This window comes from Bufo bufo, chromosome 4 (genome assembly GCF_905171765.1).
Source record: "Bufo bufo chromosome 4, aBufBuf1.1, whole genome shotgun sequence".
NCBI classification, from domain to species: Eukaryota; Metazoa; Chordata; class Amphibia; order Anura; family Bufonidae; genus Bufo; species Bufo bufo.
Window position 1 is genome coordinate 216,645,348 of NC_053392.1, and position 25,325 is coordinate 216,670,672.

Genomic DNA, 25,325 nt, shown 5'->3' on the forward strand with positions numbered 1-25,325 from the left:
ACCCAGTGACAGAGTGGGGAGGTGGGTGACAATAACAGTACCCGCTGACAATGGTGGGTGTAAGAAGGAGCACTTGGCATCAGATGTGTTGCATCAGGTGGGTGGAAGCATCAGAATAGTAGCTGAGGCAGGTAGCCAGAAGAAACCGGTCTCTTTTGTCAAGGTTTGGGAGAGGCAGCATGGATGATCTAATCTGATGCATCAGGCATTGGTGGGTGGAAATCCTGGCTGATCTATGCCTGATTCATCTTGAAAAAGGTCAGTCTCTCCACAAGGCGAGTTCTCCTAGGGGTAACTATGGCCCCCGCCGCACTAAACACCCGCTCTGATGCCACACTACTGGTCGGCCAGGACAGGTTTTCCAGGGCAAAATCGGCCAGTTGCGGCCACAAATCCAGTTTGGCTGCCCAGTAGTCAAGAGGATCTTCAATGACGACTGGGAGAGTGCACTCCAAGTATGCCACCACCTGCTGGTTCAGGTTTTGCTCTATGTCTAGCTGCTGGTAAGTAGTTTCTTCACTAAGTGGGTGAAGAAAGCTGCTCATCAGCGACTCTAGACTCAGGCTGCTGCTGATGGAGCTATTACTGCTCCTGCCACTCCACCCCCCAACAGCCATGGCAGTGGAATGTGAGCGCAGAGGGACCCCCCCCAGTCATGCCTGCCAGAGGATGGATGATTGCGCAGATAGGCAGCAGCCAACTGACCACATAGGATATCTCTATAGTAGTTCAGTCTGTCCTCCCTCTCAGAAGATGTAAAAAAGGCCTCCATTTTGGACCGGTAGCGAGGAGAGCCAGTAGTCATCCCTCTGCCGAATGGTGACAATTTGGCTGTGACTACGTAAGCAAGTCACTCGGAGGGACTCCCTGCCTCCATCTCCACTGCATACTGCCACTGTGTACTTATGGCTGAAGTGCATGCAAAGTTTTCTGGCCATTTTTAGGATGTCTTGCAGATGGTGGAAAACGCTTGACAACCAGATTGAACATGTGCGCCATGCAGGGCGCATGGCTCAGCCCTCCCTGACCTAGAGCCGACACCATGTTCTTCCCATTGTCATACACCATGGTTGCGATTTTGAGTTGTCGCAGAGAAAGCCAGGATTAGATTTCTTGATAAAGGACGCGGAGCAGTTCCTCCCTGTGTGACTCCGTACGCCCAGGTAAATTAGGTGCAGAACAGCGTGACACCGCAGTACCCCACCATATGGTATGCTGGTGGGGCACTGTGAATTGTCCTTGCAGTGGAGGCTGAGGACAAGGTGGAGGATGAGAAGGCAGAGGCGGACATTGTCGCAGGACCAATAGCATGAGAACGTGGAGGACGGAAGCGGCGTCACCTGGCCAAGTTGCGGGTTTGGCTGGGCAGGAACAACATTTACCCAGTGGTTTCCAGTGGTTCTCCCTTACCTATTGAGTGCACTTGCGCTGACCTCCTGGGTCGGGGTGTGTGTCAGTTGACGCGCCTGGACTACCCACTGGCTTACAGCGACAGCACACACCTCCGGGGGGAGGGGCTTATATTATATCAGCTCAGCGTTCACTTGGCCGTACACGACCATTATAGCGCAGTTTCCCGCACGCTACAGTGCGGTTACAATTGTAACAACTGACAGCAACTGCACCTACTGTTTGTGTTAATCGCTCCTGAGGAAGCGTGGTAGTGCATCTCCACACAGAAACGCATTGAGCGAGTGTTATACATCAAAACCTTAGAGCTTGTCAGGCAGGGCAGGGAGCAGCCATGCTTATGAATTGCGGTACACTGCTTCTAAGTGTCAGGTTACGGCTTCCCCCACTCAGGTTGACTGGATAGGAACACTGGGAGTTGTGATCATACCTGTGTGTGATATGTATTCACTGATATGAAAATTAAGAAAAAAATGGAGCTCATTCAAAGATAGTGCACCACAGGTTTCTAATCAGGCTACAAGGCATGTAGATGGCATTTATCTGAGTCCCTCTTTACATGCAGGGTATCCTGTTTGCCTGTTTTTGATTGTAGAGGGTGTATAGGCCCATATCACTTTTTACACAATTGTTCTTAATTAATACAAATGTATTATTTAGTTTTTTAATGTTCTATCAGGTTGAGAATTCAAGATTAATATCTGAATGTATACCTTCTAATGTTATTTTGGAGTGTATTTTAGCTGGACAGGAACCACATTTATACAGTGGGCCTGTCCCTGACCGTAGTTACAGCTCCACACGTCGGCGCTGCTGTGCACTTTGGCAGACACCGACAGGCTCAAGGACTGGCCCAACTTCTGTTCTACATAGGTGTTCAGGGCTAGTACTGCCTTTTTGGCAAAGCAATGACGGCTTGGGACTCTCCACCTCGGCTCGGCACAAGCCATCAGTTCTCTGAAAGGTGCAGAGTCCACCACTTGGAAAGGGAGGGACTGCAGTATCAGCAACTTGGTCAAAAGCACATTCAGCTTCTGCGCCGTTGAATGAGTGCACGCATACTGTTGTCTCTTGGCAATCGCTTCGGTGATCGATTGCTGACGGAATGACTGACGAGGAGGAGGAAGAGCAGGAGCATCAGGACCAGCAGATGATTGTCATGGCCTATGGTTTATGCAGTGACACTGTTGCAAAGAATTAACAGGTTATGGGTAGCTTATTTCATTTGATTTAAAACTTAACATTTAATTTATGTCAATCATAAAAAGATAGGCCCTTAAATATAAACACTCAAAGAAAAGAATGTATCTGTAACCAATGGTTACACTAATTCTCCTGAAAAAATGGACGGAGATGGGAAGGAACCATAAACAGGGATAGCGTTTGAAACAGATAGGGTGAAGGGTACGCAAGTACCAAGACAGAGGGACACACTACTGGGACCAAACCCTAGATGTCCCTACTCTATCTAGATCACACCACTATCTAATGCATAAATCCCTGCATTCGCCCTCCCTGAAGGTGGACTGCCCAGCTTGGCCCGATAGACAGAATAGATGGTCCTGTGATGAATTAATTCTCTACCGGGTGTGGGCACTAAAGTTGGCAAAAGGGACGTGGTGATTGGAGTCCAGGTAGATTTGCAGTACCGATGTGAGGGGTCGCAAATCCTGGTCTCAATCAAACACGTGCAGATGTGTTAATCAGAAAGATACAGTGTCCCCCCCCCCCCCCACTATTTAGTTACTGTAGCCTGACCCACTAAAAAATGGTTGTGTAAACTACAGTGACACTGTTGCCACACTTGCGGTTGCCCGCGGACATGTGTTGCTGTGTGAGCATGCAGTGGCAGTGTCTCGGCCTTCTGGGTGATTGCCGTGACATGGTTGCCACGCATACTGTTGCCCGTGGTTACGTCTTTGGTATGCTTGTGTGTGCACTTCCCCTTTAAGTTGTAGCCTCCCTCTGTCTGGTGCTGTTAGGGTTAACTCCCTGACTGGGTGTGGTCATTTGACTTACATCTTCTGTGGTTTCCTGTCTTGAGTCGGTTGTACTTCAGCTGTTGTTGCTGCTGGAGCTCTGCTCCAGTCCAAGGTGTTCCATCTGTCCAGTCATCAATGTTTTCCCGGTGTCTCCTTCCCTTTCTGTCCCTATTTGTATGGAGTGGGTTATGTTTAGGGTGTTTGTATGTCTAGTTTGGTGTTACATGTCTGGTGGTGTTTGGTGTTCAATATGTTTACTAGACATTCCCCTGTCTCATGTTTATTGCAGCTATGGGTGTTCTGGGTTCCTGTGTGGATTTGTGGTGTGTGCTGTGTCCTTTAATGTTGGTGTGGACAGCAGCACTAGTGAACGGGTTCCAGTCAGTGTGTCTGTGGCAGGTAAGTGTGTTATTGGTTTCGCTTACCTGCCATCTCCTTATGCTGTATGTGTTCCCCTCTCCTTGCAGCCTGGCCTCAGATAGAGACTCCTGTTCCTCCATTACTGGGATGAACAGGTCGTCTCTTCCCTGCTCCTTGGTGAGGGATTACCAGGGCGACTTAGGGTCTCTAGGAATCCAGAGTATGAGTCGTCCTACCATCGGGGTCCGCTCATACGATGAGGAGTCAGGGAGAGGATTAGGGATGCTGTAGGAGGTGACCTGCTCCCTTATTACTCCTTTTGGCCAGGCTGATGCCCTTTTACCCTTTGACACCGCACGGTGGGGGGTTTCCCCCACTCCCCACCGTGACAATGATGGGAAGGACAGACAGCTTCCTTTAGCTGAGGTGGTGGAGCCTTGACTGCCTGAAATCGGGTGCGTGCCACTGGGTGATGCAGCGGTTGCTGAGGCAGACTGGACCACCACATTGGAGCCACGATTCTCCAGGGCCACTTTATGGTGACGCTGCGTGTTGACGCAGGGCCGTGGTGCCAACATTGGAACCCTGGCTGCGCTTCACCTTCTGTCCACAGATTTGACAAATGGCCAGGTTCACCTCCCCGACAGCGTAACAAAAAACTGCCACACAGCCGAGTAGGTTATTTTACCCGAGCACTCCGCACTAATTGACTGCTACCGCCACTGCCTCCGTGAACCCCTGCAACACTACTTTCTGGGCCGGTAGGCTCCTGCGTAGCGGGTGCTCTACCCCGGGCACGTTTGGCTCCCGAGCTCCCACTGCTTCCACCCTGCTGACTCCCGGCCACGCTACCGACTTGCTGGTTTCATCACTGCCTCACGCGCAAGCTGCCACCTTCCGTCACCCGGCTCCCAATTGCGATCGGCTACATCATCATCGAGTACTGTCTGCACGTCACTGATGTTCTCCTAAACGGTCTCTGAGACAGGAGCCTGACCGCTCGCAAAACACCAGCTCCCACACCACTCTCCTCATCACTACTTGCCCCCCTACCGGAGGAAGCGGTAGATGTCTCCTCCAAATCTTGGCTGGGCAGTAGCTGCTGACTGTCCTCTAGTAGCTCATCCTGAACCCACAGCATATAGTAGTTCTCTGGCTGAGGGAACAGAAAAGGACAGAGGCAGGTTGAGGACAGGTGAGGGCACAGGGCCTGCTCCCGGGCCATGCCAACTAAGGGTTGTGTCTGACGAACCTACCGACTTTTGGCTGGGGGTGTCTGATGTCACTTGGGATGAAGTGGATGACCAAGTCAACTATTCAAGAACTGCTGGGTTACTGGTCAAGACACGACTGCTAGCTGACACCGGGAGCTCAGGCCTCTCGCTGAGACTCCTGCTGCAACGCCCCCTTACTCTGCTGCGACCTGTGCCTGCACCTGAAACATTTAGGCCCGTGCCCCTCCCTTGTGCAGGGCCTGCCACTTCTCTGTGTGAAATACTGTTAGATCAAATAAGTAAATAAAAAGGAAATTAATACATGTCAAAAAGGGATTTAATTTTCTCACTTCAGCACACAACGGCTAATAAGCCCTTTTATTTTTTTCTCCACTAATACACGCCAAAAAAAGACTTTAGAACATACATATGTGGCCGGCAAATAATATTTTTTTTGCCACTAATACACACCAAAAAGGGTTGTAATTTTCTCACTTCACCACACAACGGCTAATAAGCCCTCCCCCCCCACTGATACACGCCAAAAAGGGCTTTAGAACATATAACTGCGGCCGTGAACGGCAAATATAATTTTTTTTTTGCCACTAACACACGCCAAAAAGGGTTTTAATTTTCTCACTTCAGCACACAACGGCTAATAAGCCCTTTTTCTTTTTCTCCACTAATACACGCCAAAAAAAGACTTTAGAACATACAACTGTGGCCGTTAACGGCAAATAATTTTTTTTTTTTGCCACTAATACACTCCAAAAAGGGCTGTAATTTTCTCACTTCACCACACAACAGCTAATAAGCCCTTTCCCTCCCCCCCCCCACTGATACACGCCAAAAAAAGGCTTTAGAATATATAACTGCGGCCGTTAACGGCAAATAATATTTTGCCACTAATAGACGCCAAAAAGGGCTGTAATGTTCCCACTTCACCACACAATGGCTAGTAAGCCTTTTTTCCCCACAAATACACGCCCAAAAAGGCTTTAGAACATATAACTGCGGCCGCGAACGGCAAATAAAGTTTTTTTTTTTGCCACTAATACACGCCAATTCAGCACACAATGGCTAATAAGCCCTTTTTCTTTTTCCCAACTAATACACGCCAAAAAAGACTTTAGAACATATAACTGCTGCCGTGAAGGCAAATAAAGGTATTTTATTTGCAACTAATACACTCCAAAAAGCGCTGTCATTTTCTCACTTCACCACACAACAGCTAATAACCCCTTTTTCTTTTCCCCCACTAATACACAACAAAAAAAGGCTTTAGAACATATAGCTGTGGCTGTGAACTGAAAATAATACATTTTTTTGCCACTAATACACGCCAAAAAGGGCTGTATATTTCTCACTTCACCACACAATGGCTAACAAGCCCTTTTTCTTTTTCCCCACTAATACACGCCCCCCAAAAAATTAGCAACATATAACTGCGGCCATGAACGGCAAACAATATATTTTTTTTGCCACTAATACACTTTAAAAAAGGGTTGTAATTTTCTCACTTCAACACACAACGGCTAATAAGCCCCGACATACATGACAAAAAAAGGCTTTAGAATATATATATAACTGCACCCCACAAGGGCTAATAAGACCCGAATAACAAGAACGGTTTGCTGGAATTACAGAGGTATTGCAAACCTGAAATGAGCAGCAGTATAATGGTAATTTGGATCCCTTGTCAGTGCAGCAAGGTGTAATAGGATTGTTCCTATTACCCAGGCTGTACACTCCCCTATTTAACCCTATTCTATTGGACCCTTTCAATACTGTAGAATAATTCCTCCCTATCCTCTACCTACACTTTTAATGCTCTTTCCCTGAACTTCTATTGAGCAAAATATAAGTTTTCAAGTCTTTCCTAGCACTGTCCCTAGCGCCTGCTGACGTCTCTCCTTGCACTAAGTACACTGGAAAATGGTTGAATCCAAGATGGCTGAGGCTATTTATAGGGCTGCTGATTGGCTGCATGCATGGCATTGTGGGTGATCCTTCATTTCCAGAGTTCCTTGCTTCATGTCCTAACATGTGCAGCTGCCATTTTAGGAAGAAATACGATTCGTTACCACGAAGCGTGAGTAAATTCGCATTCTGTGCGAATCGAATAATTCCTGAAATTCGGATCGATCTCCACTTCGTCAGCTTCGATTCGCTCATCTCTAGACATAAGTTCCGCTTTAATATAGTTAAAAAGTAAATAAATAAATAAAAGACTAAATATGTAAGATTTAAGTACGTCAAGAAATATGTGATTTTCATTCAAGTGTGTATATAGAGAAAGGGGTTGCCATAATAAAAACTAAAATGTGGCTCACCTCCAAAAGTGGGCTTATCCCAACACATCCCACCATTCAAACATATGAGGTCACCCTGCCTCCAGGATTGATCATTTGAAGTTATCAGCTTAAATCCAAAGGCTGCATCAATGAGCAATATAATGAAAACTCTGCACCAGGTGCAATCATGTTATCTGAGGACCTTATAAATCATCAACAACTTCATATTTCTTCCCCAAAAAATGTCAGTATTATAAAATAACAAACTAAGTAATATTCAATTTTCATGCTCCACTACCATTCCCGTGTTACTTCCTGAGTCTTTCTCCAGTCTTTATGTCCTATATTATACCCATATAGAAAGCATTGTAAGTTTTTCCCTTTTACCCCTTCCTGACAATTTTCCATTTTGGCGTTTTCATTTCTTACTCTCTGCCTTCCCAGAGCTGTAACTTTTTTTTTCATTCACATAACCGTTTGAGGCCTTGTTCATTATGGGTTTTGTTTTTTACGGCTTTTACTATGCAGTAAAGCTGGCCCATGCCCTTCATTCTCTGGGTCAATAGAATTACAATACCACATTTATATAGTTTTTCTTGTGTTGTAGTAATGAAAAAAAAAACTTTGTGTGTAGAAGAGTGAATTTAAATTGCACAGAGAAAATTGTGCTTTAGGGAGGGAAAACTCTATTAAAAATTCAAAATCTGGGCGGAGTGAGCAGCACTCTGGCTTCTGAACAACTCCGGAATACTTACTCCCTGCAGAGCATCCTCGGCTGCTATTTATCCCTCCAACACCCACGCCCACGGATCGGGATTCGGTATTTCCCGCTTTTTCAGCTCTTCCAGCCAGCTTGCTGGGCCTGCCGATGGCCATGTGTCTACCAATATGGCGGAGGCAGCGTGTGGGGCAGCCTCGCCTGTGCTAACACAGAGCCTGAGTTCTCCAACATGTGGACTTTCTACACACCAGGACTCTAAGTTCAATGGGTCTCGGGGCTCCTACGCAGCAGCAGCGAGCCCCAGCTCAGCGGCCCCCTCCTCTTTCTCCCTTTCAAGATATGCGGCGGCATCCTCTGGTTTCTCGCCCCAGCAAGGAGACTCCCCCGCCATGACACCCAGGTCAGTGAGGCCGCCAGGCACAGAAGACCAAAATGGCGACTGGGACTGGAAAACACACCTTAAGGCGCTCCCCACAAAATCTGAACTAGATAACTAGATGCTCTATTCACAAGATTGGAGACCTCCCATAAGCAAGATATGGCAACCCTACATCAGGACATTAAACATGTCGGCCAGAGGGTAGAGGAGATGGAGGAATTGCAAGACCAAATGCTCACAGTACTGGACTCGCATCATAAGGCCATAAATGATCACAATGCACAGATCCAGGACATACTAACTCACCTGGACAATATTGAAAATAGGAACCGCAGAAACAATTACGCACCAGGGGGCTCCCTGAATCAGTATCTCCACCAGACCTAGAATCTTGGGCACATGAATATTTTGGCAAACTGCTGAATAGAGACCCTGGTCAGCCAATAGATATTGAACGAATCCTAAGAGCTCTAGGCCAAAAATCAGGGGACCTCTCCCGCCCTCGCGACATTATATGCAGAATTAATTTCTACAAAGACAAAGAAGCCATCCTCTGAGCTGCTAAAGATTCAGAGGCAACCAGCTTTGAAAACAAAGAACTCCTCATCTTGCCGGACCTTGCCAGGCACAACTGCTCTGCAAGGCCCTAAAACCCCTCCTGACAACTCTCAGGGACAATGCCATTATCTACAGATGGGGATACTCCTTTCATCTAATTGCCAAGAAAGACAGGAAAACAGCAATTTTAAAATTTCTAGCTGACATGCCAAAACTGCTGGAAACGTTCGATCTACCGCCATTGTATCTTCCTGATTGGCCAAGGCCACACTCAGTCCTCTCCATTCTGCGCCGCGATAGCTGGCAGACATCAGCGCCTAAGCCTCAGAGATCCTCAAGGCAACCTCAAGCACCAGTGGACTGGATATCTCCACTACACGCTAATGTTATTTTCTTTTGTTTTCTTCTAATGTTTTCCTTTGATTATAGGTCCCATTCTAGTTGTTAGTAGTGAATATGTCTCATAACAGCATAGATTAGACTAACATCTTTATATATCTTATTGGTTGTCATCTAGGATGTTAATATGCAATTCTCATGCCCTGTTACATGTTACATCACCGCATTATTGTTGCCGGAGATTAGTATGGCTGCCATTTGGCCCTTGACTTCTCCTTTCCCCACTTAGGGACCACAGCACTTGGTGCTGTCTGTGACCGAGGTCAATGTTTAGTACTTCACCGAGCTGATTCAATTGGCTCTTCTCCTTTCTGTTCGTGTTTTCCCCCCTGAATGTCCTCTTTTTGTGCTTTCAATTTTGTACATGTCACCCCCACCACATGTCCTACCCCCCTTTTATGTCCTCACCCTCGGTAAGGGTTCTGACAACTTTGAGAATCCTCCTATCTGATTACCCACCATGATGACACCTCTCTCATTCTGCACCTACAATGCCAGAGGTCTCAACAAGCCTGAGAAACGAAGCCAGATCTTATACCGTTTCCATAAGAAAAGGGTTATGCTAGTCATGTTCCAAGAAACTCATTTTAAGGTTGCATCCATGCCCAGATATAATGGCAGATACTACCCCGAGTGGTTTCATGGCCCCAATCCTACTAAAAAGGCAGGAGGAGTCTCTATTGCTTTTCATAAAAACTTCTGCCCTACTGTCTTGTCCTCAGACATTGACCCTAGAGGTCGGTTTATCTTTCTTAAACTCTCAGTTGATCATTCCATTTTCACAGTCGCTAATGTTTATTTTCCTAACCAGGGAAAGATGACATTTGGATCCAAAGTCCTCAGACGATTGGCCAGATTTTCAGATGGCTCTTCTATAATCCTAGGAGGTGACTTTAATATGGTGATGAAACCAACTATTGATTCCTCAACCAGTAAGTCCTCTATCTCCCCAGTGTCCTTACGCGTTTTCAGGGCTGACCTTGTAGCACTTGGTTGATTTGTGGTGTGTCTTGCATCCGGGTGTCAGGGACTATAGCTTCCATTCACAAGTGCACAATAGCTATGATAGACTTGATCATCTTTTTAATTCTCACAAACTCTTGGAAACTGATTAAGGGTTGTGATATACCTGCTACCACAAAATACTGATTTAGGGCTGCGATACACCTGCTTCCACAAAATACTGATTAAGGGGTTCGATATACCTGTTTCTAACAAATATTGATTGAGACCTGCGATATATATGCGCCCACAAAATACTGATTAAGGGGTTTGATATGTCTGCTTCCACAAAATACTCGAGGGCTGTGATATACCTGCTTCCACAAAATACTGACAAGGTGGTTTGGTATACCTGTTTCTACAAAATATTGATTGAGGCCTGCGATATACCTGCTTCCACAAAATACAGATTAAGGGGTACAATATACCAGTTTTCACCAAATATTGATTGAGGGGTGCGATATACCTGCTTCCACAAAATGCTGATTAAGGGATTTTATATACCTGCCTCCACCAAATATTGATTGAGGCCTGCGATATACCTGCTTCCACAAAATACTGATTAAGGGGTTCTATATACCTGTTTCCACCAAATATTGATTGAGGGGTGCGATATACCTGCTTCCTCAAAATACTGATTAAGGGGTTCGATATACCTGTTTTCACAAAATTTTGATTAAGGCCTGCAATATACCTGCTTCCACAAAATACTGATTAAGGGGTTCGATATACCTGTTTCCAACAAATATTGATTGAGACCTGCAATATAATTGACTCCACAAAATACTGATTAAGGGGTTTGATATACAAGCTTCCACCAAATGTTGATCGAGGGCTGTGATATAACCTGTTTACACAAAATACTGATTAAGGGGTTTGATATACCTGTTTCTACCAAATATTAATTGAGGTCTGTGATATACGATACCTGCTTCCACAAAATTCTGATTAAGGGGTTCGATATACCTTTTTTCAACAAAATATTGATTGAGGCCTGCGATATACCTGCTTCCACAAAATACTGATTAAAGGGTTTGATATACCTGTTTCCACCAAATATTGATTATTGAGGGGTGCGATATACCTGCTTCCACAAAATACTGATTAAGGCGTTTAATATACCTCCTTCCGCAAAATACTGATTGAGGGCTACGATATACCTGCTACCACAAAATACTGATTAATGGGTTCAATATACCTGTTTCTACCAAATATTAATTGAGGCCTGCAATATACGGTGCCTGCTTCCACAAAATTCTGAATTAAGAGGTTCGATATACCTGTTTCCACTAAATTTTAATTGAGGGGTTCGATATACCGGCTTCCACCAAATATTGATTGAGAGCTGGGATATACCTGCTTCCACAAAATACTGATTAAGGGGTTCGATATACCTGCTTCCACCAAATATTGATTGAGGTCTGTGATATACCTGCTTCCACAAAATACTGATTAAGGGGTTTGATATACCTGCTTCCACAAAATACTGATTGAGGACTGTGATATACCTGCTTCCACAAAATACTAATTAAGGGTTTCGATATACCTGTTTCTATCAAATATTGATTGAGGCCTACGATATACCTGATTCCACAAAATACTCATTAAGGGGTTTGTTATACCAGCTTCCACAAAATGCTGATTGAGGGCTGCGATATACCTGCTTACATAAAATACTGATTAAGGGGTTCGATATATACCTGTTTTCACAAAATTTTGATTGAGGCCTGCGATATACCTGCTTCCAAAAAATACTGATTAAGGGGTTTGATATACCTGCATCCAGAAAATACCGATAACGGAGTTCGATATTCCTGTTTCTACTAAATATTGATTGAGGCCTGCGATATAACTGCTTCCACAAAATACTGATTAAAGGGTTTGATATACCTGCTTACACAAAATACAGATAAAGGAGTTCGATATACCTGTTTCTACGAAATATTGATTGAGGCCTGCGATACACCTGCTTCCACAAAATACTGATTATGAAGTTTGATATACATGTTTCCACCAAATATTGATTGAGGCCTGCGATATACCTGCTTCCACAAAATACTGATTAATGGGTTTGATATACCTGCTTCCACAAAATAATGATTGAGGGCTGCGATATACCTGCTTCCAAAAAATACTGATTAAGGGCTTCGATATACCTGTTTCCACCAAATATTGATTGAGGCCTGCGATATACCTGCTTCCACAAAATACTGATTAATGGGTTTGATATACCTGCTTCCACAAAATAATGATTGAGGGCTGTGATATACCTGCCTCTAAAAAATACTGGTTAAGGGCTTCGATATACCTGTTTCCACCAAATATTGATTGAGGCCTGCTATATACCTGCTTCCATAAATACTGCTCTTCTTTAGGGACTTAGGCACAGGGTCATTTTGAAAATGACAGACAGAGGAAGAAATACCCACCAGGTCTCGCCTATTTGAAATATACCCTTTTGGGGCGCCAATAGCAGTTGATCGTTAATGGTTGGTATTTGGGCTTTGTATTTGTAAAAAGAGCAAATTTTAGGGTGTAGGGGTGTGTATAGAGGTATCAATGTGTGTGGTAAAGACACATATATACACTCACCTAAAGAATTATTAGGAACATCTGTTCTATTTCTCATTAATGCAATTATCTAGTCAACCAATCACATGGTAGTTGCTTCAATGCATTTAGGGGTGTGGTCCTGGTCAAGACAATCTCCTGAACTCCAAACTGAATGTCAGAATGGGAAAGAAAGGTGATTTAAGCAATTTTGAGCGTGGCATGGTTGTTGGTGCCAGACGGGCCGGTCTGAGTATTTCACAATCTGCTCAGTTACTGGGATTTTCACGCACAACCATTTCTAGGGTTTACAAAGAATGGTGTAAAAAGGGAAAAACATCCAGTATGCGGCAGTCCTGTGGGAAAAAATGCCTTGTGGATGCTAGAGGTCAGAGGAGAATGGGCCGACTGATTCAAGCTGATAGAAGAGCAACGTTGACTGAAATAACCACTCGTTACAACCAAGTTATGCAGCAAAGCATTTGTGAAGCCACAACACGCACAACCTCTTGAGGCGGATGGGCTACAACAGCAGAAGACCCCACCGGGTACCACTCATCTCCACTACAAATAGGAAAAAGAGGCTACAATTTGCACGAGCTCACCAAAATTGGACTGTTGAAGACTGGAAAAATGTTGCCTGGTCTGATGAGTCTCGATTTCTGTTGAGACATTCAAATGGTAGAGTCCGAATTTGGCGTAAACAGAATGAGAACATGTATCCATCCTCTGATGGCTACTTCCAGCAGGATAATGCACCATGTCACAAAGCTCAAATCATTTCAAATTGGTTTCTTAAACATGACAATGAGTTCACTGTACTAAAATGGTCCTCACAGTCACCAGATCTCAACCCAATAGAGCATCTTTGGGATGTGGTGGAACGGGAGCTTCGTGCCCTGGATGTGCATCCCTCAAATCTCCATCAGCTGCAAGATGCTATCCTATCAATATGGGCCAACATTTCTAAAGAATGCTATCAGCACCTTGTGGAATCAATGCCACGTAGAATTAAGGCAGTTCTGAAGGCAAAAGGGGGTCCAACACCGTATTAGTATGGTGTTCCTAATAATTCTTTAGGTGAGTGTATATACGCACATATTAAACCTGCACAAAAGATCAAAAGATTGTACACATATAAAAAATCTAAAAAGTCTGCAAAGAGGATTAAAAGATTGTGCACATAGGATCGTACACTGTATAGTATGGTACAGTATGTAAATCAATAGGTTAAAAATCTGTATAAAAGGATACCAATATATATATATTAAAATAATATATTTAAAATAATGTGGTATCGTGGGTTCAGTTACTCACTTCACAGTGTACGATATTGCAGAACACGGTCTTTTAGGCACTCAAGACGGTTTGTAGTGATCCTTCATATGTGCACAATCTTTTAATCCTCTTTGCAGACTTTTTAGATTTTTTATATGTGTACAATCTTTTGATTGTTTGTGCAGGTTTTATATGTGCGTATATATATATGTGTCTTTACCACACACATTGATACCTCTATACACACCCCTACACCCTAAAATTTGCTCTTTTTACAAATACAAAGCCCAAATACCAACCATTAACGATCAACTGCTATTGGCGCCCAAAAGGGTATATTTCAAATAGGCGAGACCTGGAGGGTATTTCTACCTACCAGTCCCCCTAATTTGGCTCACTACCATATCACTTACAGGCAGACACCTATGTCGACCTGACTATACCCGGAGCAGCCTCTAGTATCTAGCACCCTACCTTCTTTCCACTCCACTCCTATAAACCCAAGGTGCCTCAAGTCATTCAGATCTAGTGAAACCCTTTTCCAACAGATCCGTCTGACCCTCACACTTTCTCTCTCTCTCTCTCAGACAGAGGAAGAGGCAGGCTGTTCCGCAGGGGTGATAAGGGTCGGGCAGGGGCTGCAGGCCGGAGGCTAAGTGTGAAGTTGTAAAAGGCACGTGCAATAACTTCAAAGGGCGCACCAGAGTTGGTTGAGTGGCTCACTCAGCCTTCCGCTTCTGCACCCTTCTCATCCTCTGTATCTGCACCGTCCTCACTCTCTGCTGTGTGCAACCCCAAAGACACCACCACCACCACCATAGCCCCTCCACTCAAGTCAGAGGAATTATTTTCCTATCAATTCCAAGACCTTTCCGATGTGCAGCCATTCTTGGCATCAGATGAGGAAGAGGAGATAGCAACGGCCGCCACCCAGCGGCCTGACGACAGTACCCAGATCAGCCCAAGGAGGGTGGTCTCCGCTGTTGCTGCCTACTCTGAGATTTATAATGTCAGTGGTTCTGAAGGTGACGATAATGACGTGTCGATGGACATCATGTGGGTGCTCACAAGAGAGGAAGAGGAGAGGAGTTCAGAGGGAGAGACGGAGAGACGGAGCAGCAGATAGTGAGGAGAAGGAGGAAAAGCAGGCAGAACTCACAGTGCACCCAAGGCAAAAAGCAGACTGCAAATGTATCTGGAGCGAGCCATTCACCATGCACGGTCACATCTTACACTCCTAGGACGCCGACACATGGCTCCGCAGTGTGGGCTTTTTTTAACGTGTCAGCTGCTGACAATAGTGTTGCCATCTGCAGCATGTGCTGTCAATGCATAAGTCGCGGTAAGCCCAGCACTCACCTAGGGGTGATCGCCTTAAGAAGGCACCTGGCCTCCCATCACCGAGCTCAGTGGGAGCAACACTGTCAGAACCCACAAAGCCACACTCCCGGCGCTCTACATCCTGCCTCTTCTCCTTTTCCCTCTCCTCTCTCCTCCTATTTGTCCTCCACTCCACTTTCCAGCGTGCCGTCATCGCGTTTATCTGGCAGAAGGCAGGCTTCCGTGGGCCAAATGTTCGAGCGTAAAAAGTTGATGATGCCGGATAACCCTCTTGCCCAATGGCTAACCGCTGGCTTGTTGGAACTGCTAGCCCACCAACTACTGCCATATGAACTGGTGGACTCGGAGGCCTTAAGAAAATTTGTGGCCATTGTCACACCACAATGGAAAGTCCCCGGAAGGAAATATTTCTCCCAGAAGGGCATCCCAGAGCTATATGACAACTTTCAGCGGCAAGTGAATGTATCTCTAGCACACAGTGTCGGTGCCAAGAGAAGGGTAGGGAAGGTACATAACTTTTACTGCCCACTAGGTGAGCCTTCTGACGGCCATCAAGCATGTAACCCGTGGCACCTGTGTGGATTTGGTGTAACCGCCACGGATTGCATGCAGGCCTGTCTCTTCTTCTCTTCCTCCTACTCCATGCTCCATCTCCTCCTCGGCTGACTCCTCCTTTTCCACTGCTGCCCCCTCTTCCGCTGCACCCCCTCAAGCTCCCCAGAACTTATTTGAAGTGAGACGTTGCCATGCTGTGCTGCGGCTGTTGTACCTGGAAGCCAAGAGCCACGCCGATCAGTGGCTAACCCCGCTCAATTTGACAGTTGGTAAAGTAGTGTGCGACAACGGTACTAATCTGCTGAGCGCGCTGAAACAGGGCAAAATGACACATGTGCCATACATGGCACACATCATGAACTTAGTCGTGCAGCGATTCGATGCCAAATTCCCCGGGGTCCAAAACGTCTTGCAGCAGGCCAGGAAAATCTCTGGCCATTTTAGAAGATCTTACACTGCCATGGCTCGCCTTGCTGATGTTCAGCGGCGACACCACTTGCCCGTCAGACGTCTGATTTGTGACAGCCCAACGAGCTGTAACTCCACCTTGTATATGCTTGATAGGCTGCTCCAGAAGCAACGTGCCGTTAACGACTACCTGTACTAACTCTGCAGCAGGACAGGATTTGGGGAAATGGTTTCTTTTCACCGCGCCAGTAGCTGCTCATACGCGACGCATGCAGACTTCTGCGGGCATTTGATGAGATCACCAAACTGGTCAGTCGCATCCAGGGCGCCATCAGTGACATTGTACCTTACGCCTTCTTTCTGGAGCATGCATTGCGTTGTGTTATTGATCAAGCCGTCGAGGAGCAGGAGCTGGAAGATGAGGAAGTCGCAATGCTGAATGAATTCCCAGGGGGGGCTACTCCATCTGAGACAAGTCAGCAGGAGTGTGAAGAGGAGTCAGAGGAGAATGGTAGCTGGGGGAGGAGGAGGAGCAAGAAGAGCAGGCTTTGAGGGGGACTTTAAACTTTTTGGGGAATCCTGGTGTTGTCCATGGCTGGGGGGAGGAGACGAGGATGACATTCTCCTTTGCGATAAAGAAGAGCCAGGGCGCTCCACCGCTTCCAATTTTGTGCAAATGGGGGCCTTCATGCTCCAGTGTGTGAAGAGGGACTACCGTATAAAAAGCATAAAGGTCAAGGACCAGTACTGGGTAGCAACGTACTTAGACCCCCGGTACAAACACAAAATGGCGGACATGTTACCAGCATCACAGAGGGCTGTCAGAATTCAGTATTTCCAGGCCTTGCTGCAAGAGATGCTGCATTATGCTGCTGCAGGCGCTGGCAGAGGAATTTCCACCCACAGTGAAACAGGTGTGAGTACCAAACCTAATGCGCCTGCAAGAAGAGGGCGGTTTGAAGATGTGTTGGTGACTTCGGATATAGGATCATTCTTGCAGCCAACCCATCGAGAGCCGCCCTCCGGATCCAGCCTCAGCGAACTCCTAGACCGACAGTTGTCCGTCTACATTGGGTTAACGGCCGATGTGGACGCTCTGAGAAGCGAGGAACCCCTGGACTACTTGATATTCAGTGACCGCATATTTGTACCTCCAGCCACATAATCACTTGTTCTTTTCTGTCAGGTGAATGCCTAATTTTTGGGGCCTGTACTCCACTGGCCTACAGTAAAATTGTTTTTCAGTGACCGCCTAATGTACCTCCAGCCACATAATCACTTGTTCTTTTCTGTCAGGTGAATGCCTTATTTTTGGGGCCTGTACTCCACTGGCCTACAGTAAAATTGGTATTCAGTGACTGCCTAATGTACCTCCAGCCACATAATCACTTGTTCTTTTCTGTTAGGTAAATGCCTAATTTTTGGGGCCTGTACTCCCGTGGACTAAAATAAAATTCTCCTAGGCTCCAGCAGGGCACATTTTTTAGAGTTTCCCTTTAAGACGCATAAAAATGGCCCCTGATTAAAATACATATTTTTTGTGGGAATTTTTCCCATTGATCCCCCTTTGGTATGTCACTGTCCATGTTGCAGGACTATTTGCGCACTTCTAGTAAGTATTTGGTGGCTGCAAATATGACCTGAAGGTTTTTCAGGTTCTCCTGCCATTAAAGTGTCACGGCTGTATGTGAGCAACTAGAGCATACACAGAAAATAGAGCCACTGACCGGACCCAAACTAGGGAGGATAAAGGGTGACCCCTGTCAGACCCTCAAAGCTCTCCCTATGCTGCTAAGCACATACCCGGATCCTAATGGTGGAACGAGGCATGCCCGCGTACCTAAGACTGATGACCACTGTAACCCCTACAATAGTGGAAGGGGCACGGCCACCGCGGCCCTGCTCAGTATATGGAGGGAACCGTGGTCGCCTCGGATCCGGTCAGAAAACAAACAGATACACTACAATGTCTGCACACTTAGCTGAAGGAGCTGCAGCAGCAGAGAAGACGGATCCAAAGACAGGTGGCAATATCCGGAGTACTTGCTGCAGCAGAACACAGGTCCAGTGAAATTATAGCATACAAGTGAAGATACTCAAGCAAGAGCTACAACTCAAATGAGAAATATAATCCACACTCTACAAAGGAGGAGGGGTGATTTAAAGGCAGGGAAATCAAACATAGGAGGAACAGCTGGGAGGAAGGAAACAGAAAGTAATGACCTCATCCCAGGGGCGGAGAAACAGAGCAGTGAGAACTCCTCCAAGCTCTGGTAGTGACATCATCACAGGGGTGGAGAAACAGAGCTGTGAGAACGTCTCAAAGCTCTGGTAGTGACAGTACCCCCCCCCTCTACGGGTGGACTCCGGACACCCAGGACCCACCTTCTCAGGATGAGCCCTATGAAATGCCCTGATGAGGCGAGTGGCTTTAATGTCCGACACCGGAACCCACATCCTCTCCTCAGGACCATAACCCTTCCAATTAACGAGGTACTGAAGAGAACTGCGGACAATGCGGGAGTCCACAATTCTGGAAACCTCAAACTCCAGATTGCCATCAACCAAAATCGGAGGAGGAGGCAAAGAGGAGGGTACCGTGGGCTGGACATATGGTTTTAAGAGAGATCTGTGAAATACATTATGTATCTTCCAAACCCGTGGAAGATCAAGACGGAAGGCAACAGGATTGATGACTGACAAGATTTTATAAGGCCCAATAAACTTGGGACCCAATTTCCAGGAGGGAACCTTCAGTTTAATATTTCTTGTAGACAACCACACCAGATCACCCACATTCAGGTCCGGACCAGGCACACGTCTCTTATCAGCCACACGCCTATACTTCTCACTCATCTTTCTAAGATTACTCTGAATCTTTTGCCAAATGGTAGACAAAGACGAGGAAAATCTCTCCTCCTCAGGTAAACCAGAAGGAGCCCCTCCCGAGAATGTCCCAAACTGCGGATGGAACCCATATGCACCAAAGAATGGTGACTTATCAGAAGATTCCTGACGACGGTTGTTCAGAGCAAACTCAGCAAGAGGGAGAAATGAACACCAATCCTCCTGGTTCTCTGCCACAAAACAGCGCAAATATGTCTCCAGATTCTGATTGAGGCGCTCAGTCTGACCATTCGACTGCGGGTGAAAAGCAGAAGAGAAGTATAGCCGAACCCCCAGGCGAGAACAGAAAGCCTTCCAGAATCTGGACACAAACTGCGTGCCTCTATCGGAAACAATATCAGAGGGAATGCCATGCAATTTAACAATATGGTCGACAAAAGCTTGCGCCAACGTTTTAGCATTGGGTAAACCAGGGAAAGGTACGAAATGAGCCATCTTGCTAAAACGGTCCACCACCACCAGGATCACCGACTTCCCTGAGGAACGAGGAAGATCCGTGATAAAGTCCATGGACAGGTGTGTCCAAGGACGAGACAGTATGGGTAACGGGAGAAGGGAACCTGAAGGCCGTAAGCGAGGGACCTTAGCGCGAGCGCACGTCTCACAAGCAGCCACAAAACCCTCCACCGACCAAAACCCTCCACCGACTTACGAAGAGCCGGCCACCAAAATCTCAGAGCAATGAGATCTACCGTGGCTCTACTCCCGGGGTGACCAGCAAGAACAGTATCATGATGCTCCTTGAAGAGTTTGTGACGTAGCTCAGGAGGCACAAACAACTTCCCAGAAGGACAACGGGCAGGTGCCTCAGTCTGGGCAGCCTGGACCTCGGCCTCCAAATCAGAATATAGAGCAGAAACAACTACCCCCTCCGCCAAAATGGGACCCGGGTCCTCGGAGTTTCCTCCTCCCGGAAAACAGCGAGAGAGAGCATCAGCCTTCACATTTTTGATCCCAGGGCGGAATGAAAATTGAATCTGGAGAAGAACAGAGACCATCTGGCCTGTCTCGGATTCATACGCCTGGCCGACTCCAAGTATGCCAGATTCTTATGGTCGGTAAAAACGGTGATAGGGTGCCTGGCCCCCTCCAACCAATGGCGCCATTCCTCGAAAGCCAACTTGATGGCCAACAACTCCCTATCTCCCACATCATAGTTTTTCTCTGCCGGGGAGAGTTTTTTAGAGAAAAAGGCACAGGGTCGCCATTTGGCAGGAGAAGGGCCCTGGGACAAAACGCACCCACACCCACCTCGGAAGCATCCACCTCAACAATAAAAGGTAAGGAAACATCGGGATGCACCAAGACGGGAGCAGACGCAAAACTCTCTTTAATCTTGGAAAAAGCTGCAAGCGCCTCCTCCGACCAAGAGGAAAAATTCGCCCCCTTTTTTGTCATGTCAGTGAGGGGTTTGACAACAGAGGAATAATTCAAAATGAACTTTCTGTAATTGTTCGCAAAACCCAGAAAGCGCATCAATGCCTTCTGATTCTCAGGAAGCTCCCACTCAAGTACAGCACGGACCTTCTCCGGATCCATGCGAAAACCAGAAGCAGAGAGGAGAAAACCCAGAAATTGAATCTATGATACCATAAAAACACATTTCTCCAGCTTGGCGTACAAATTATTTTCCCGCAGAATCTGCAGAACCTGAAAAAGATGATCCTGATGGGTCTGAACATCAGGGGAAAAAATCAAAATATCATCAAGATACACCAATACAAATTTCCCCATTAAATGGTAGAAAATACTGTTAACAAAATGCTGAAAGACGGCCGGAGCATTCATCAGGCCGAAAGGCATAACGAGATTCTCGAAATGGATACAAATAAAACAAGATCGACCAGGCACTCTATATATGTCGTCACAGCTAAGATATTTATTCAATATATAAAAACAGTTAATATAATAAACATAAATCTAGCGAACATCAGTAATCAGAATATGTCACAATAATAGTGTAGCAGCAATATGGAATGAGCGCATCAATGGGCGCAAAGTTCAAACATTTATCCAAGCGGTACCGCTATTGTGATCCAGTGTGAAACCGCAAACTGATTGTGAAACCGCAAACTGATTCTACATCCACTTGTATCAGGTAGTAGTAGCAGCACAAATGATTTCATAGACAATCCAAGCTTCAAAGAATTTTTGAATATGCGTAATTCCACTTCTGGCTTTGTAAGCCAGTAAGTGAACAGTCTTTTCAATATGATATTACGACTAATAGGTTAAATGCAGTAAGCTTTCATGGTGGCGTCCCAACCATTCGCAGTTGCTGTTGCACTGTTACCTTTAGTCTGGTCGATCCACTCCTCTAGACGCCGGTTTTGGTGGTCTGATGGATATCGGCTGACTGTGCTTTTTGTCATCAGCGAGTAAAGCACTCCGTAAGACCAGGCGTCATCCAAGTGTGTTCTATAGTTTCCAAGGTTTAATTCAAGTCCAGAGAAGATTCTTTGCCAGCATGCCGGTGCAAGGTATAGCCCATACGCGTTTCGGGGGTGTGCCCCTTCATCAGTGGTAGCCTTGCAGCCTTCCCCCTCCTTCTTTTATACTGGGATAAATGTCGAAAAAACCGGACCGGAATCACAATGTTTCATGGGTGGATGTAAAGCCCGGATTTGTTATAATGCGATTTCTTATGCGTTTTCTAAGCGGTTTGTATTATCAATGTGCGTTTTCCATATAAAAGCTGCTTATATACATTTAAAAACATACCTAATATTAAAAATTTATAAAACACCACCACCATCAATTATAAAAATGTTATTTTGTAATAAAATATATAAAATTATGCTAAAATGACCAATGTATTTTTAAGATAGCCAGAGCTGTTGCTCAATCGTAATTATAGAAATATAATACATAAATATAAAATCCAGACGGTTTATAATGTTATTTGTGTGCAGCATTATACATTTGTTTTTGTTTCTATTTTACATTCATATTGAATTTAGATTAAATATGGAATCTGTTGAATTATGTACATACCAAGAGCCCAAGATGGATCACAGAATTCCCAATAGATCAGATGTATAAACACTAACAGCCTCACATCTACAGTAATGATTGCCCAATTTATGCTCTAAATCTAGGCATAATGTATTCTGTAATAGATGTTTTTTTATATATATATTTTTTTCCTATATATTTTTTTTTTTTTTTTTTTTTTTTTATATATATATGGACATCAAACTTGCACAGAGAGGGAGTAGTCTGGGCCTGCCCATGCCAGATAATAAAACATTCACAGGAAACCAAATAGTTCCCAATCTGCGTTTAACCCCTTAGGTGTCAATGAACCAAAATCAAATATAAATCTTGATTCTAGTCTGGACATCTTCTTTACCAAATCACCTCCTCTCCAGTCCGATTCAACTTTAGCTAAAGCCGTATATATCAGACCAGTAGGATCTTGGTTGTGATATATTTTGAAGTGTTTTGATACGGTATGGTTCTCGTAGCCCCGGCGTATGTTGGCCACATGTTCAGAGACCCTTTTCTTGAAGAGTCTTTTCGTGCGGCCAACATATTGTTTTTTGCAGGGGCAAGTTAACAGATAGATGACACTTTTGCTGCTGCAAGTTAAAAAAGTTTTAATCTCGTGTGTATAGCCATTGCTATTGGAAACGGCCCTCACGGTTTTCTTGGGAAAATTAGTTGACTTGCAGTTAGAACATGAGTTGCATCTATAGAACCCTTCAAAACACAACCAATGTTTGTCTTTCGATTGGTTAGATCTTTTGACTGTGGGGGCTATTTTTACGCCCAAATTGTCAGCACGTGTATAGACTATTTTAGGTTTTATTGGTAACAGGGGTCCTATGATTTTATCTTTTAATAAGAAGGGCCAATGTTTGATGATACTTGCTTCTACTTTTTTATGTTGGGTATTGAAAGGCAGTACTATCTGTAGCCCTTCGTGTGGCATCAAGTCATTTTGGGATACTGTAGTTTTCTCTACAAAAAAATCTTTACGGTCCAGATCTTTGGATACATTGGTTAGGATAGTTTTTGTCCATAAACTGCTGTTTCAGAATTTCAGCCTCTTTAATAAATGTATCGTTACTTGTACAGTTTCTTTTGAGGCGTCTGAATTGGCTAGTGGGAACATTCAGCAGCCACCTTGGTAGGTGACAGCTAGAATGTAAAATAAAATTATTTTTAGCTGTTGGTTTGTCGTAGGTACTGCAAATCAACTTATCTGCATTGACATCGATATTGAGATCCAAAAATTCAATATGGGTTTTACTGATGTTGGATGTGAATCGGAGGTTCAGATTGTTGCAATTAATCTCAGTTAAAAATATATTTAATGCTAAATCTGATCCCCTCCATATAAAAACAACATCATCTATATATCGCTTCTAGAGCACCAGATCCGCCCCCAGTCTAGGTGAGATATACTCATCCTCCCAGTTTAACATAAATAAATTAGCATAGCTGGGGGCGAATCTGGTGCCCATCGCGGTACCAGATTTTTGCAAATCTGCCACTCTTGTGCAATTGAGATATCAATGCCTCCAATCCCTGTTCATGTTTTATCAATGTATATAAGGATTGGACGTCTAATGTACCTAATATACAGTTCTGGTCTACTATAAAATTCTCTAAAATTTTAATAATTTGTGTGGTGTCTTTTAAATAAAATTTAGTATCTTTAACTATGGGCTGCAGCTGATGGTCCACATATTGCGAGAGATTGGCCGTCAGCGAGTTAATCCCCGAACATTTCTCCAGCTTGGCGTACAATTTATTTTCCCGCAGAATCTGCAGAACCTGAAAAAGATGATCCTGATGGGTCTGAACATCAGGGGAAAAAATCTAAATATCATCAAGATACACCAATACAAATTTCCCCATTAAATGGTAGAAAATACTGTTAACAAAATGCTGAAAGACGGCCGGAGCATTCATCAGGCCGAAAGGCATAACGAGATTCTCGAAATGCCCGTTAGGGGTATTAAAGGCCGTTTTCCATTCATCCCCCTCTCTGACCCTGACCAGGTTGTACGCGCCTCTCAAATCTAATTTGGAAAAAACCTTGGCCCCAACAATTTGGTTGAAGAGGTCCGGGATCAGAGGAAGGGGATAGGGATCACGAATCGTGATACGGTTCAGCTCCCTAAAATCTAGGCAAGGTCTCAGAGAGCCATCTTTCTTTTTAACAAAAAAAAAACAGCGGCAACAGGTGATTTTGAGGGACGAATATGCCCCTTATCGAGACTCTCGGAGATATAGGTTCGCATTGCGATTCTTTCCGGTTGTGAGAGATTGTAGAGGCGTGCTTTTGGCAGCTTGGCGCCGGGAATGAGGTTAATGGGACAGTCAAACTCCCGGTGAGGAGGTAGCTCCTGAACACCGCTCTCGGAAAACACGTCCGAGAAATCAGAGAGAAATGATGGCACAGTTTTAGTAGGCACCTCTGCAAAAGTCACTGTGAGACAATTCTCTCTACAAAAGTCACTCCACTCATTTATTTGCCTTCCTTGCCAATCAATAGTGGGGTTATGTCTAGTGAGCCAGGGTAACCCCAAAACTAGAGGAGAAGGCAATCCGTTAAGGACAAAACAAGATATATCCTCCACATGAGTGTCACCCACAGCCAACCGGATATTGTGAACAATGCCCTTCAGAGATCTCTGTGAGAGTGGAGCAGAGTCAATAGCAAAAACAGGTATATCCTTTTCTAATGTGCAAACCTGAAAACCATGCATGGCTACAAATTGAGTGTCAATAAGATTGACGGCCGCTCCACTATCGACAAAAATCTCGCAAGAAATAACTTTGCTCTCTAGCGCCACCCTGGCAGACAGGAGAAAACGGGAACTGCAGGTCAGAGGAAAAGCATCAATTCCTACATCAACTTTGCCCAAAGTAGCAGATGAAGCAGAGTTTGATGATTTACCTTTTGAGGTTTTTCTCTTATTATCGCTCTTAGTACAGTTCAAGAATCTCCTAGAC